Source organism: Cryptomeria japonica, chromosome 4, assembly GCF_030272615.1.
Source record: "Cryptomeria japonica chromosome 4, Sugi_1.0, whole genome shotgun sequence".
Lineage (NCBI taxonomy): Eukaryota > Viridiplantae > Streptophyta > Pinopsida > Cupressales > Cupressaceae > Cryptomeria > Cryptomeria japonica.
This window is the reverse complement of record NC_081408.1, coordinates 767,317,946-767,330,938: the sequence shown is the minus strand read 5'-3', so window position 1 is coordinate 767,330,938 and position 12,993 is coordinate 767,317,946. Positions and strand designations below refer to the sequence as shown.

Genomic DNA, 12,993 nt, shown 5'->3' with positions numbered 1-12,993 from the left:
AAATTAAACAAAGATAAAACAAAATAAAGACAATAAAATAAATAAATTAGGAGGAAATTGACCATAGGAAAGGCAAGAGTAGGAAACATGCTTTATCCCCTTTTGCTTGGGTGGAGCCCCCTGCCTCTATGCTTAAAGACACTCTAGACTCTAATATTTTGAACTCTGCTAAGAAGTCTGGCAAAACATCTCTTTCTTTGAAAAAGTCCTAGGTCTTTGTAAAGATTGGCAAGAGGGTAAAGCTTCACTTATAGGTCATGTTTTAGTGGTTTTTGTTTGCTAGTTTTGTTTCTCGTCCTAGTCTATGATTGGTGGTTCCTTGCCTTTTTTTGGTGTTGTCTTTAGTTAGGTGTGTATCTCTCATGCACCTTAGGTAGTGTTTTTCTATATATTTGTAATGGTATGGGTCTAATCCGCTTTTAATTAATCAAACCAAGGAAACTAGAGCTCCTTGTTATTTACATGTATCAAATAACACAATCAATTTTAAAGTTATTTATGTGATATGACCCTAAGATAAATCATATAAGTAAAACACTTTTTTGGTTATAATACATATGGCATTTAAATTTCACAGATGATTTCTAAAGGTGCTTTTTGTAAACATTCAACTAATCCTCTATCAAATATGTAAGACATTCTATATAGATTACCCTCATTGTAAATTACTATGAACATAACCATTGCACATTCTTTTGATGTAAGTTCAAAACTTTATGAAAATTTTATGTATTTTTATGAAATAGACTAATATGTATATCATGCTCATACAAAATTATGAATGATAGATCATGAAATGAAATAAGTCTAATCAATTGTGAATAAAGACAATGCCAATCAAATTATTATACATACAACTCTAATGTAAAAAGAGAAACTTATGAAAAAATAGAAAATGTCATTATTAACATGAAATGGAAAATTAGGTATAACATGTTTTTGTAACGAGTGGGAGTGGGAGTGGGAACCGGTGTGGTTCAAGGGTTAGGGCTTCTACAGGGGAAGTAGATTCGATGGTTCATGGGAGGTGTTTTTTCTTTGCAGCTTGCCCATATGCCATGTTCGGATGTTGTCTCTTTGGCCATCTCTTTGTGTTTTTCTTTGGTTCGTGGCTTTTCAAGAGCATTGAGATGGAGCAATGATGGCACTATGGGTTTTCTAAGATTCCTCTCTGCTCTTCTTGTCCTGTCGGGTGTGGTTCGGGATGGGTTTCTGGACCAATGTTTCCCTCCCATCTGTGGTTTTGCACTGATATTGTGTGTGTGCATTATGGGTGTTTGGGATCTGGGTGGAGATGCAGATGCAGATTTCTTTGTAGTTCCAACTGGTATTTACGACTTCTGGCTTTCCCTTGATATTGTGGGTTTTTATCTCCTCTCATAATCTGTTTTGGTTGGGGACCCTCTTCTCAAGGAAAGGTGGTGTAGGAGCACCTATTTTTTAGTGCATTTTGCAAATTTTGGTGTGATAGTCTATAATTTGGGTTAGTGTTCGAATAATGGACTACTTAGAGGTCCACATGTGTGTTTGATAGTCATTTTAAGGATGATTGTCACATAGGTTGTTTGTTTTCTCAAATTTGGCCTATGAGCCCTTATAAGCCTAAAATGGCACAAATTTGCATTATGATGTAAAACATCTTGTAAAGACTCATTAGGAATTTATCCATGCAATTTTAATGTTAAGGAATCATTATAGGAGGTTTATTTTGAGTAGAAATGCAAAAATGCACATTTGAGCAAAACTTATCATTATTGCTTGACAACTTTTTGCAATTTTTTGAGAAAATCCATGGTTAAGAAACTGATGAAGAGTTGGTTATGACCAAAATGGAATATAAAATGCCCTGAGAATGATTGTACACGGGTTGGAACATTTGTGAGAAATTTTGAATAGAATTTGAAGATAATTTCTAGATTTTACCTTGTATTTTCTCAACTTTTGGAGCAACAGTCCGTACATAATGGATTGATTTTGCTACTATTATTTCATGGTGGTTTTGTTTATAACATTTTATTGCTCAAAAGGTGATTTTGTCTTTCCTTAGTGCAATTTTGAAGTGTGTTTTCAAATTTGTATTGCTCTCGGCTTGAGCAAGGGTTCAAAAGTCCAGTCATGGTTCCAACTTGAAATCCCTTGAGTTTTGCTCAATGACCCTTCAGATTCAAGTCATGGAACCCTTATATAGTGTAAATATGTTTTATAATGGCTTGAAATTTTTTTGGAAGCAACTTGTCATCATTTACTAGGCGAGCTCAGTCATAGCCTGGTTAGGAAAATGATTGAAAATGTTGTATTTGCTTGCAGGGAAGAGGAGTTGTGAATGTGCCAAGTGTTTGGATTGAAAGTGTGATGTGGGGTAGAGCCTCTGTGAAAAGGTGGAGGTATGACAAAGTGGAGAGAGCAACAAAACCCATTGGAGAAGACTGCTAAGTCCCAAACCCTCTAAAAATGCCATTTTTTGGGATCCGTACCAGTACGAAAAGGCCAGACTACCTAGCCTAGTGGATCAAAAAGTTTGTCCAAAAGGGTACTTAGATCACCAAAGATGTTGAAAGGTTCTTTGAGATAATTATGAGTAATTTCCCCAAAACCGGTAAGGAAGGGCTAATTAGGGCTCTAGGGCTACTAGGCCTAGAAAATAGGAGAAAGAGGGAGCGATGAGAAAATGGTGAAAAATCAATTGAAGAATCATTTGATTGGAATTGAAAAACCTATAAAATACCCCCTAAAATCCCTGCAAGTACATGTTGGAGAGTTGGATAGCACAATGGTTGGGTTTACCCCTGTGAATCTCAATCATGCTTGAAGCAACTAAAGAGCACAAATTGATAGGAAGCACTCCAAGAGAGTTTGAGTAGTTGACTTGTTAAATGACAAGTGAAGAGTGATAGGAAACCACTAGAACATCATTCAACTACCTATTAAGCTAGGTGTATTACTCTCTTTGAGAACCACTCCCCATCAAAGTGGTATCAGAGCAAGTTAAGATTTGGGAAGAAGCCAGTTCACGTCCGAGATTGAGTCAATAGGAGAAAATAGTCTAAGGAAGGTGACCAATGCAGAGTTAGCCAAGAAGGTAGAAGATCAAGAGTAAAGAGAATAGACTCCTTAGAGTAAGAGTGCAACAGTTGGAGAGAATACTAGATGTAGTAGAAGACAAGACTGAGAAAGTAACAATCCAAATCGATGAAGAGAAGGGTAAAGAAGTAGTATAAGAGAATAGCACACCTGAACCAAATCCTATACTACTTGAAGAACCTTTCCTTAGAACCATCAAAGCCTTAGGAGGAAAATCTCTAGAAGGAGTGCCACATTTTTGTGGGAAAATGGAACTAGAAGTAGTCAGGAAATAGATTGAAGGATTGGAGAATCACTTTGAATGTGATGGGATTAGTGAGGCACAAAAGGTGAAGGTAGCCAAATCTAGATTGAGAGGAGCATCCTTGACTTGGTTGAAGTTCATCCAAGAGGAGAGGCAAGAGGAGGGTAAGAACCCAATAGCCACTTGGAAAGGAATGCTAGCCAAGGTGAAATAAGCCTACATCCCTAAAGACTATGAAATTCAATTGCACAAGAGGTGACAAAGCTTGAGACAAATAGAACTAGATGTGAGCAGTTACACTGAGGAATTTTAGATGTTGTGTTTGAGATCCAAGGTGATGGAAGATGAAATTATTAAGGTAGCCAGGTACTTGAATGGCTTGAGATGGAATATACAAGAAGAGTTGAGTTTGTTGTGTCCTAGTATTGTTCATAAGTGCTATCAGTTGGCAGTCATGGTGGAAGAGAAGAGTAAAAAGAAACTAGATAAAAGCAACAGAGGTAGAGGTAGGGGAAGATATGGCAAAGGCCATAGAGGTAGATATGGTGGAAGAAGTATAGACCAAATATCCTAAGGGGAATCCAAGTTGGTAGAGAAAAGTGGGGATTCCTATAGCAAGAGCAACTATAGAGGAAGGGGATCTAGCAACTATAGTAGAGGAAGGTCTAGTGGATCAGGAAGAGGATCCTATTTCACCATAATGAAGTGATACAATTTCCATCAACTTGGACACTTGGCCTATAGATGTCCTGAGAAGTCTTCTTCATCCCAAGGAGGCGAGAGGAGAGTAAGTTATGTTCAAGAAGATGTAGCAAACATGAAGGCATCAGAAGTGAGTTTAGATTCTGAAGTTGGAGAGAATCTCATGATAAGAAGAGTCTTGATTAAAGAACTGGTTAAGGAGGAACCTAGCCAAAGAAGATCCCTATTTAGGATAAAATACAAGATTATGGGAAAAGTATGGAGAGTGGTGGTGGATTCAGGGTCTACTGATAACATAGTGTTAGAAGAAGCAGTGAGTAAGCTCAACCTACAAAGAATCCCACATAGTGATCCTTATAGGGTTACTTGGCTCAACAAGGGGCAACATGTTCTAGTGAATGAACAAACTTGGGTGGAGTTCACTATAGGAGGATACAAGGACAAAATCTTGTGTGACATCTTGCCAATGGATTCTTGCTACCTACTCCTAGGTAGGCCTTGGCAGTTTGACACAAAAGCAATACACCATGGGGAAAATAATGCCTATACTTTTTAAAAAGATGGGATCACCTATAAAATTCAGTCCATAGGAGACCAAGAAGAGGGAAGATCAAAGGGTCCCAATGTGTTGTTGGTTGGTGAGAAGGAGTTCATTAACACTCTCAAGGAAGGAGAAGGAGTGGGGTTTGCACTTGTAGTAAAACCAAAAGAAGAAAGCAAGGAGAAGAAAGTACGCATTCCCAATGAAGTGAAAAAGATTCTAAATTAGTTTAAGGACATTATCAGTGATGGAACACCAGCAACCTTGCCTCCTCAATGTGCCATAAGTCACCAAATTGACTTCATACCCAGAGCCTCATTGCCTAATAAGGCAACTTATAAAATGACACCGGAGCAGAATAAAGAGGTAGCTAAGCAAGGACAAGAACTCTTGGACAATGGTCTGATAAGGAAGAGCATCAGCCCATGTGCAGTTCCCACTATTTTGGACCCAAAGAAGGGAGGTACTTGGAGACGTTGCACTGATTCTAGAAGCATAAACTGGATTACAATCAGGTATAGATTTCCCATTCCAAGAATGGAAGATTTGATGGATTGTTTAGGAGGTGCTGAATACTTCACCAACATAGACCTCAAGCATGGTTACCACAAAATTAGAATCAAGGAGGGAGATGAATGGAAGACAACATTTAAGACCACAAAGGACTTTATGAATAGCTTGTTATGCCATTTGGACTCACAAATGCCCCTAGCACATTCATGAGACTCATGAATGAAGTACTCAAGGATTATATTGGTAAAATTTTTGTTGTTTACTTAGATGACATCTTGATTTTTAGTAAGTTTAAAGATGGACATCTTAAGCATATAGAGATTGTATTGAAGAAATTATGTGATGAGCAACTAACCATCAATTTGGAGAAATGTGAGTTCATGAAACAGGAGTTGGTATATCTTGGGTTTGTAATCTCAAGTGGTGATTTGAAGATGGATACCTCTAAGGTGGAAGCCATAATTAGTTGGCCTACACCTAGGACAACAAGTGAAGTGATGTGTTTCCATGGTTTGACACAATTTTATAGGAAGTTCATCAGAGAATTTAGTGGGATATGTGCACCTATGCTTGACACAATCAAAGGAGGAATGAAAACTAAGTTTCAATGGACACAAGAAGCACAAAGAGGGTTTGATCTCTTGAAGACAAAGATGGCTACTCAACTGGTACTAGTTCTTACAAGCTTTGACAAGCTCTTCACCATTGAATGTGATGCAAGCAATATAGCAGTTGGAGCAGTCTTAAGTCAAGACAATAGACCGGTTGCATTTTTCAGTGAGAAGCTCAATGATGCCAAGAAAAGGTTTTATTCTTATGATTTGGAGTTATATGCAGTTGTTCAATCACTTAGGAAATGGAGGCATTATTTTCTACCTAAAGAATTTGTGGTTTATACTAATAATCAAGTTCTTAGTTTCCTCAATTCACGAGAAAAGTTGAATCATAGGCATATCAAATGGGTAGAGTATTTGCAATCATATACTTTTACCATTAAGCATAAGAAAGGACAATATAATAGAGTTGATGATGCATTAAGTAGAAGGTTGCTAATAGTTAAAGAAGTGCAGCTTAAGAGCACTGGAGTGGATAGTTTCAAGGGTTTATATCAAGATGATGAAGACTTTGCTGCCATCTACAAGGTTTATCAAGAATTTAGGAATCATTTTCATGGTGAATATGCAGATTTTACCCTACAAGATGGTCTTTTGTTTAAGGGAGGACAACTTTGTGTACCTAGAGGGTCCATGAGAGAAAATTTAATGCGAGAGAAGCATAATGGTTGCTTAAGTGGACACTTTGGATTGAATAAGACTTTGTAACTTGTCCAAAGATTCTACTATTGGCCTAAGATGCAAAGGGATATCAGAAAATATATGGAGCAATGTGTGGTTTTCCAAAGAGCCAATGGTACTTCTTCTAATCTTGGTCTTTATAAGCCTTTACCTATCCCAAATTGGCCATGGGAGTGTGTAAGTATGGATTTTTTTGTTGGTTTTCCCAAGACCAAATTGAGTTTTGATAGTATCTATGTTGTGGTAGATAGATTTAGCAAAATGGCCCATTTTATTTCATGTAAAATGACTCATGATGCTAGTCATATTACTCTCTTTTTTTTCAAATAAGTCATTAGGATTCATGGCTTACCTATTAGCATAGTATCAGAAAGAGATGCAAAGTTTATTGGTCATTTTTGGAAGACTTTGTGGCAAAGATTGGGTACTAAATTGTCTTTCAGTTCCTCCTATCATCCCCAAGTGGATGGCCAAATAGAGGTGGTTAATAGAACATTTGGAAACCTTCTTAGGTGTTTGACAAAGGAGTATGGACAAGCTTGGGATCAGATCATCCATCAAGATGAGTTTTCCTACAATGACAGTGTGAATAGATCAACCAGTAAGATCCCTTTTGAGATTGTGTATGGCCTTCACTCCAGAGGTGTTTTGGAGCTTACAAATGTTGAGAAGATGGGACAACAGAGTGGACATGCTATGGACATGGCTCAATCCATGCAAGATATTCATGAGCAGGTTAGGACAACCCTACTACACACCTCTCAAAAGATCAAATAAAAAGTAGATGAAAAGAGAAAGGATATACAATTTGTTGTTGGGGACTTGGTCATGGTTCATTTGAACAAAGAAAGGCTTCAAAAACATGTCCCTAGTAAACTTCAGATGAGGAGGATTGGACCGTGTAAGGTCTTGGCCAAGTATAAAAACAATGCCTACAAAATAGACCTACCTGACGATGTGGCTTTATCTCCTATATTTAATGTTGTGGATTTGGTGCAGTATAAGGGCACACTTCCAAAGGAATGTAGTAGAGTCTCAGAAGTCTCTCACGCACTTTCAGACCTACCCTTACCACCTGCAACCATACCACAAGCCGATAAAGTATTGGATTCTAGGATTCTCAAAAAGACAAGGCACACCATTTATATGGAGCATTTGGTCAAATGGCAGAAACTTCCAACATCTAAGGCTACTTGGGTACCTGAAGTAGACTTTTGTAAGTTGGGTATTCCCCTCTCTTTGTTTCCTCAAGGATTCACTTGACTTCTTTCTCATTGGGGGAGTATGGTGTAGGAGCACCTAATTTTTAGTGCATTTTCCAAATTTTGGTGTGATAGTCTATAATTTGGGTTAGTGTTTAAATAATGGAATACTTAGAGGTCCACATGTGTGTTTGATATTCATTTGAATGATTATTGTCACCTAGGTTGTTTGTTTTCTCAAATTTGGCCTATGAGCCCTTGTAAGCCTAAAATGGCATAAATTTGCATTATGATGTAAAACATCTTGTAAATCTTCATTAGGTATTTAAGCATGTAATTTTAATGTTAGGGAGTCATTATAGGAGGTTTATTTTGAGTAGAAATACATAAAATAAAAAATGCACATTTGAGCAAAAGTTGTCATTGTTGCTTGACAACTTTTTGCAACTTTTTGAGCAACTTTGCATTTTTTGAGCAAATCAGTGGTTAGGAAATCGATGAAGAGTTGGTTATGACCAAAATGGCATATAAAATTCCCTGAGAATGATTGTACATGGGTTGAAATATTTGTGAGCAAGTTTGAATAGAATTTGAAGACAATTTCCAGATTTTACCTTGTATTTTTCTCAACTTTTGGAGCAGTAGTCTGTACAAAATGGATTGATTTTGCTACTGTTATTTCATGGTGGTTTTGTGTATGATATTTTATTTCTCAGAAGGTTTTTTTGTCTTTCCTTAGTGTAATTTTGAAGTGTGTTTGCAAATTTGTATTTCTCTCATCCTGAGTAAGAGTTCAAGAGCCCAGTCATGGTTCCAACCTGAAATCCCTTGAGTTTTGCTCAATGAAATTTGGGATTCAAGTCATGGAACCCTTGTATAGTGTAAATATGTTTTATAATGGCTTGAAAGTTGTTTGGAAGCAACTTTTCATCATTTCCTAGGTGAGCTCAGTCATAGCCGGTTAGAAAAATGATTGAAAACATTATATTTGCTTGCAGGGAAGAAGGGTTGTGAATGTGCCAAGTGTTTGGTTTCAAAGTGTGATGTGGGGCAGAGCCTCTATGAAAAGTTGGAGGTGTGACAGGGTGTAGAGAGCAACAAAACCCATTGGAGAAGGCTGCTAAGTCCCAAACCCTCTAAAAATGCTATTTTTGGGGATCCATACCAGTACGGATAGGCTAGGCTACCTAACCTAGTGGATCATAAATTTTGTCCAAAAGGGTACTCGAATCACCAAATGTGCTGAAAGGTTCTTTGAGATAATTTTGAGTAATTGCCCAAAAACCGGTAAGGAAGGGCTAATTGGGGCTCTAGGGCTACTAAGCCTAGAAAATAGGAGAAAGAGGGAGCGATGAGAAAATGGTGAAAAATCAATTGAAAAATCATTTGATTGGAATTAAAACACCTATTAAACATCCCCTAAAACCTCTACAAGTACATGTTGGAGAGTTGGATAGCATAATGGTTGGATTTACCCTTGTGAATCTCAATCATGCCTGAAGCAACTAAAGAGCACAAATTGATAGGGAGCACTCCAAGAGAGTTTGAGTGGTTGACTTGTTAAAGGACAAGTGAAGAGTGATAGGTGCCCACTAGAACATCATTCAACTATCTATTGAGTTAGGTGTATTACTCTCTTTGAGAACCCCTCCCCATCAAAAGGGCTTCGATGTTGCAGGAGTTTCTGATTTTGATCTTTTCTTTTAGAGGCCTCTGTTTTTTGTGGTGGGGGTTTGCTTAGCCCTTTTTGTTTGTGTTTTTGGGTATCCTCTCGAGGGTTGTTGTACCTACTTCTTTTCTAAAGGAGTGTTGACTGGGTGCTTTGCTATCCCTTTTTTTCTCAAGAGGATCAATATTGTGGCTATTGCTTCCATCTTTCTTTTATTTTTAGCTCGTTCTATAGTGTTGAACTGCTCTTTTATTGAGGGGAAGAGTGGTTTGCTAGATGAAGTTGGATGAAATATTTTAAGGGTCTTTATTACCCTTCTTGTTGAGGCTAGTCGTCTGAATTCTTTCATCTCCAGGTTGTTGGGTCCCTGTCATTTGCCTCCTATGGAGGTGGAGACTTTGGTGGCACCTGCTTGTTTGGTGCTTGAATGATTTTTGCCTCTTCTCCTGTTTAAGGTTTTGGGAGCCTTTCTAAAACCCATTAGTCATACTTATCGATGTGCTTTTTCCCTTTTATCTTTGGATCTTGTGTGGTTGAATGAAGCCTGGCTTTATCAGATGGTTGTTTTTGTCTTTCCAGTTCCTATTGAGGTGGATCCTTATCCTATTGAGATGGAGAAGAGTGATGCTGGAAGGGTGCTAACATTCAGATGGATTATCCATGCTGGTTTCAACCTGATGGTTTTGGGAGCCATTTGACCACCTAGTCTGAAGCATTTTGGGTCTTATTTAGTGGTGTTATCTCCTATAGAGGTGGAGATGGTTTTTTCTAAAGAAGATGAGTGGTGTTGTTTGGTGGAGTTGAATGGTGTTTGTTTCCCTTTTGATACTATTGAGGTGGGTCTCCTTCATATTGAGGTTGTTTGGAGTTTTGTTGGGAGGATGCTGACTTCTTTTTGGTATTTCTTTGCTGGGTTCAACTTGCTGGTGTATGGAGCTAAGTCAAAACCCAATATGAAGGTTAAGGGAGCCTTTCAAAACCTTTTGGTTCTAGACTGTTCTTTTATGTTTCTTATTAAGACTCTAGATGTTATGGCTATGAGATCAATGCTCAATCTTAATGTTTAGGTTATGGGTGCCTAGAAAAACCCTTGGTATCTGATGAAGGTTAAGGGAGCCTTTCAAAACCTTTTGGTTCTAGACTGTTCTTTTATGTTTCTTATTAAGACTCTAGATGTTATGGCTATGAGATCAATGCTCAATCTTAATGTTTAGGTTATGGGTGCCTGGAAAAACCCTTGGTATCTAATGAAGGTTAAGGGAGCCTTGATAAAACCCTTGTGCTTTGAATTGTGTTGATTGAGTTTTTGTGAAAGATTGTTTTGTCCTCCTTTATTTAGCCTAAGCCTCAATGATGTTTCTGTCAGGCTATGTGTGGGCTATAGTATTTGCTCATTCTTTTTGCAGCATTATTCTATGAGTTCCTGATCCGTGTCAAATCTGGGTTTAGGTCCCTCCAAAACTTGTTATAAGAGGGTTCACGTCCCCTCAAAACCTTTTTTTATCCTTAATCAAAAACAAGAAATGAAAAATTATTATTATTAAATCATTCGCCATAGAAATCCAATTAATATTTAAATACTATTAAAACCTAAAAAATATAATTATTTTTTAGAAATGATATTGGGAAATAATAATGAACCTTTTTCAAATTCTTTATTTTATTTCAGATCTATTGTAGGCTTTTGCAAGGTTATCCTTCGCCATGTTATTTTAAAAAAAAAAAAAACTTCCATTGTATCGATTGCAGATTGTCTCCTCTCCATAAAGTAGATTATATTATTATTGCAGAGCGCTCTCATATTCACCATTATCTCAATCCATTTCTTGCCATGTTTACCTTGCTGTCACTTTTCCTCGTCTATTACTTTTGACAATATAATTTCCCGAAGCTAAGGCGGTTACTATTTCATTATTATTCTGCAAATTGACCTGCATATGGTAGAGTAGAAGACGTGCAGATAAAATAGTTTACACTTTGAAACAGACAACAACTTAAAAGGATAATCCTTGTGCATGGGGAAGATGGTATTTGACAATTTGTGCTTTCCTATGGTGGTGTTTGAATATAACAGTTTTTTCTCTATTTTCAATATTTCAACAGGGTTTCTCCAAAATATTTTCCATTTATATTTATTACATATCATAATAACCATAAATATATAAATGCTTTGAAACAACTCTACAAACAATTGACATAATACGAATCTATTGAAACTACAATAATAATCCAGATATTGTAAATCTGTATTTTACATATAAATTCTATTGAAAAGTGTCAACATTTTCTCATTGAAAAATGTACTCCAAAACGATATAACAGATTTAGTGAATAAGACTTTGTTCAGAGCACTTAGGTTATTTCCATATCTGTAATACATTTTCACTGGACTTTTTTATTATTAAATGTTATAATTGTTTTTAAAAATTGGAATTATGCAAGAGCAAAAGATTAGAGAATATTCAATTTGTAGTGTATCATGTTTGGTGTTAAGCGCTTGAGGGAGGCTTGTCATGGGGCGCTGCGACGCGGGTGACAAGGTTCAGTTTTGTTGAGGATGGAATAGTTCCAATCCTTTCCAAGTGGGAGGACACTTATCAACCTGTGCATTGTGAATGAAATTCACAAAAAATATTTTTAAAACATAAATTTAAATGCCTTGAAAATAAAATTAGACTTTAAAAAAAAAATAAACATATAAAAAATTATACAATCTAAGATAATAAAAAAAGTCAAAATGTCCCTACCAGTGTATTTTCTTTCCAATTCCGACCATTCTAAGAAACAATGGCTTCCAGATAATCAATCATACTGTTAAAATTGATTCGCCAAATTAATGTTGCTACGATTCATAACAAAGAATAAAAATGAATTTTAAATTAACAAGTAAAACTAAATTTTAAAACACGAGGACATTATATATAAAAACAATGAAAAATAACAAAAGAAAACCAGAAAAGCATGTCCAGCTTCGCACCTGGTTGCTGCATTTTGGGACATTTTCATCTTTAAATATTAACTGAGTATGGTGCAGCAAATGAACAGCGTGGGGTTTACACGTCTTAGCGTTCCCCCTTTATTGAAAAATTCTAGGGTTAGGATAGGATAATTTTCTACCGATTTTTAATTTCTTTTTGGATCACGTTTTTCTCACGACGAACATTCATTTTTTCTGCTCACAGTTATTCTTCGCCTCTGCTCACGTTTTGGTGCAGGGTTTGGTGATGGTGAAGAAACTTTCTTTTATGACAAAATTTGTAGATCTTAAAATGTGGATATTTTTTGTATTATTATAAGCCTCTCAAAAGCATATTCTCGCCTCGTTATGTAAAAGCCCTCCAAGGAAAAGAAGATTGTAATAATGTGTGGCACTATTGATATACAAAGTGCACAATGAATTAAAAACTATAGTATTGTTCAAGTATGCTTGGCACTATAATCTAATATTTTGAGCTCTATCTAATAAATATAATTAATTTTAATTACAATTTTTTAAAAATAGTTTGAGTTCAAATTTTAATTTTAACTCAATAAATATTTTATAAAAATTCAAGTGTGTTTCTAGTTAAATTAATTGATGTGTATTTTATGAAAAGTGATTTGTTAAATTTATTCTTTTTAAATATGAATGGTTCAATTAGTAGATTTTGCAATGAAATGATGGTCATCTCATAAGGGTAGAATATTCAAACTATTTGAAAGGTCATCTATATGAAAAATCGACTTGGCACTGAGGTGATGGTCAT

At 36.3% G+C, this 12,993-nt stretch overlaps 1 long non-coding RNA gene across 1 annotated transcript; it reads right to left on the bottom strand.

Annotated features, from left to right (window-relative positions):
• Window positions 1-11,617: 11,617 nt before the first annotated feature.
• On the bottom strand, window positions 11,618-12,288 carry LOC131041656 (uncharacterized). Its single transcript, XR_009105057.2, has 2 exons — window positions 11,995-12,288; window positions 11,618-11,849 (listed from the first exon to the last, which is right to left on the bottom strand). It is a non-coding gene; the product is annotated as an uncharacterized LOC131041656 (long non-coding RNA).
• Window positions 12,289-12,993: the final 705 nt, after the last annotated feature.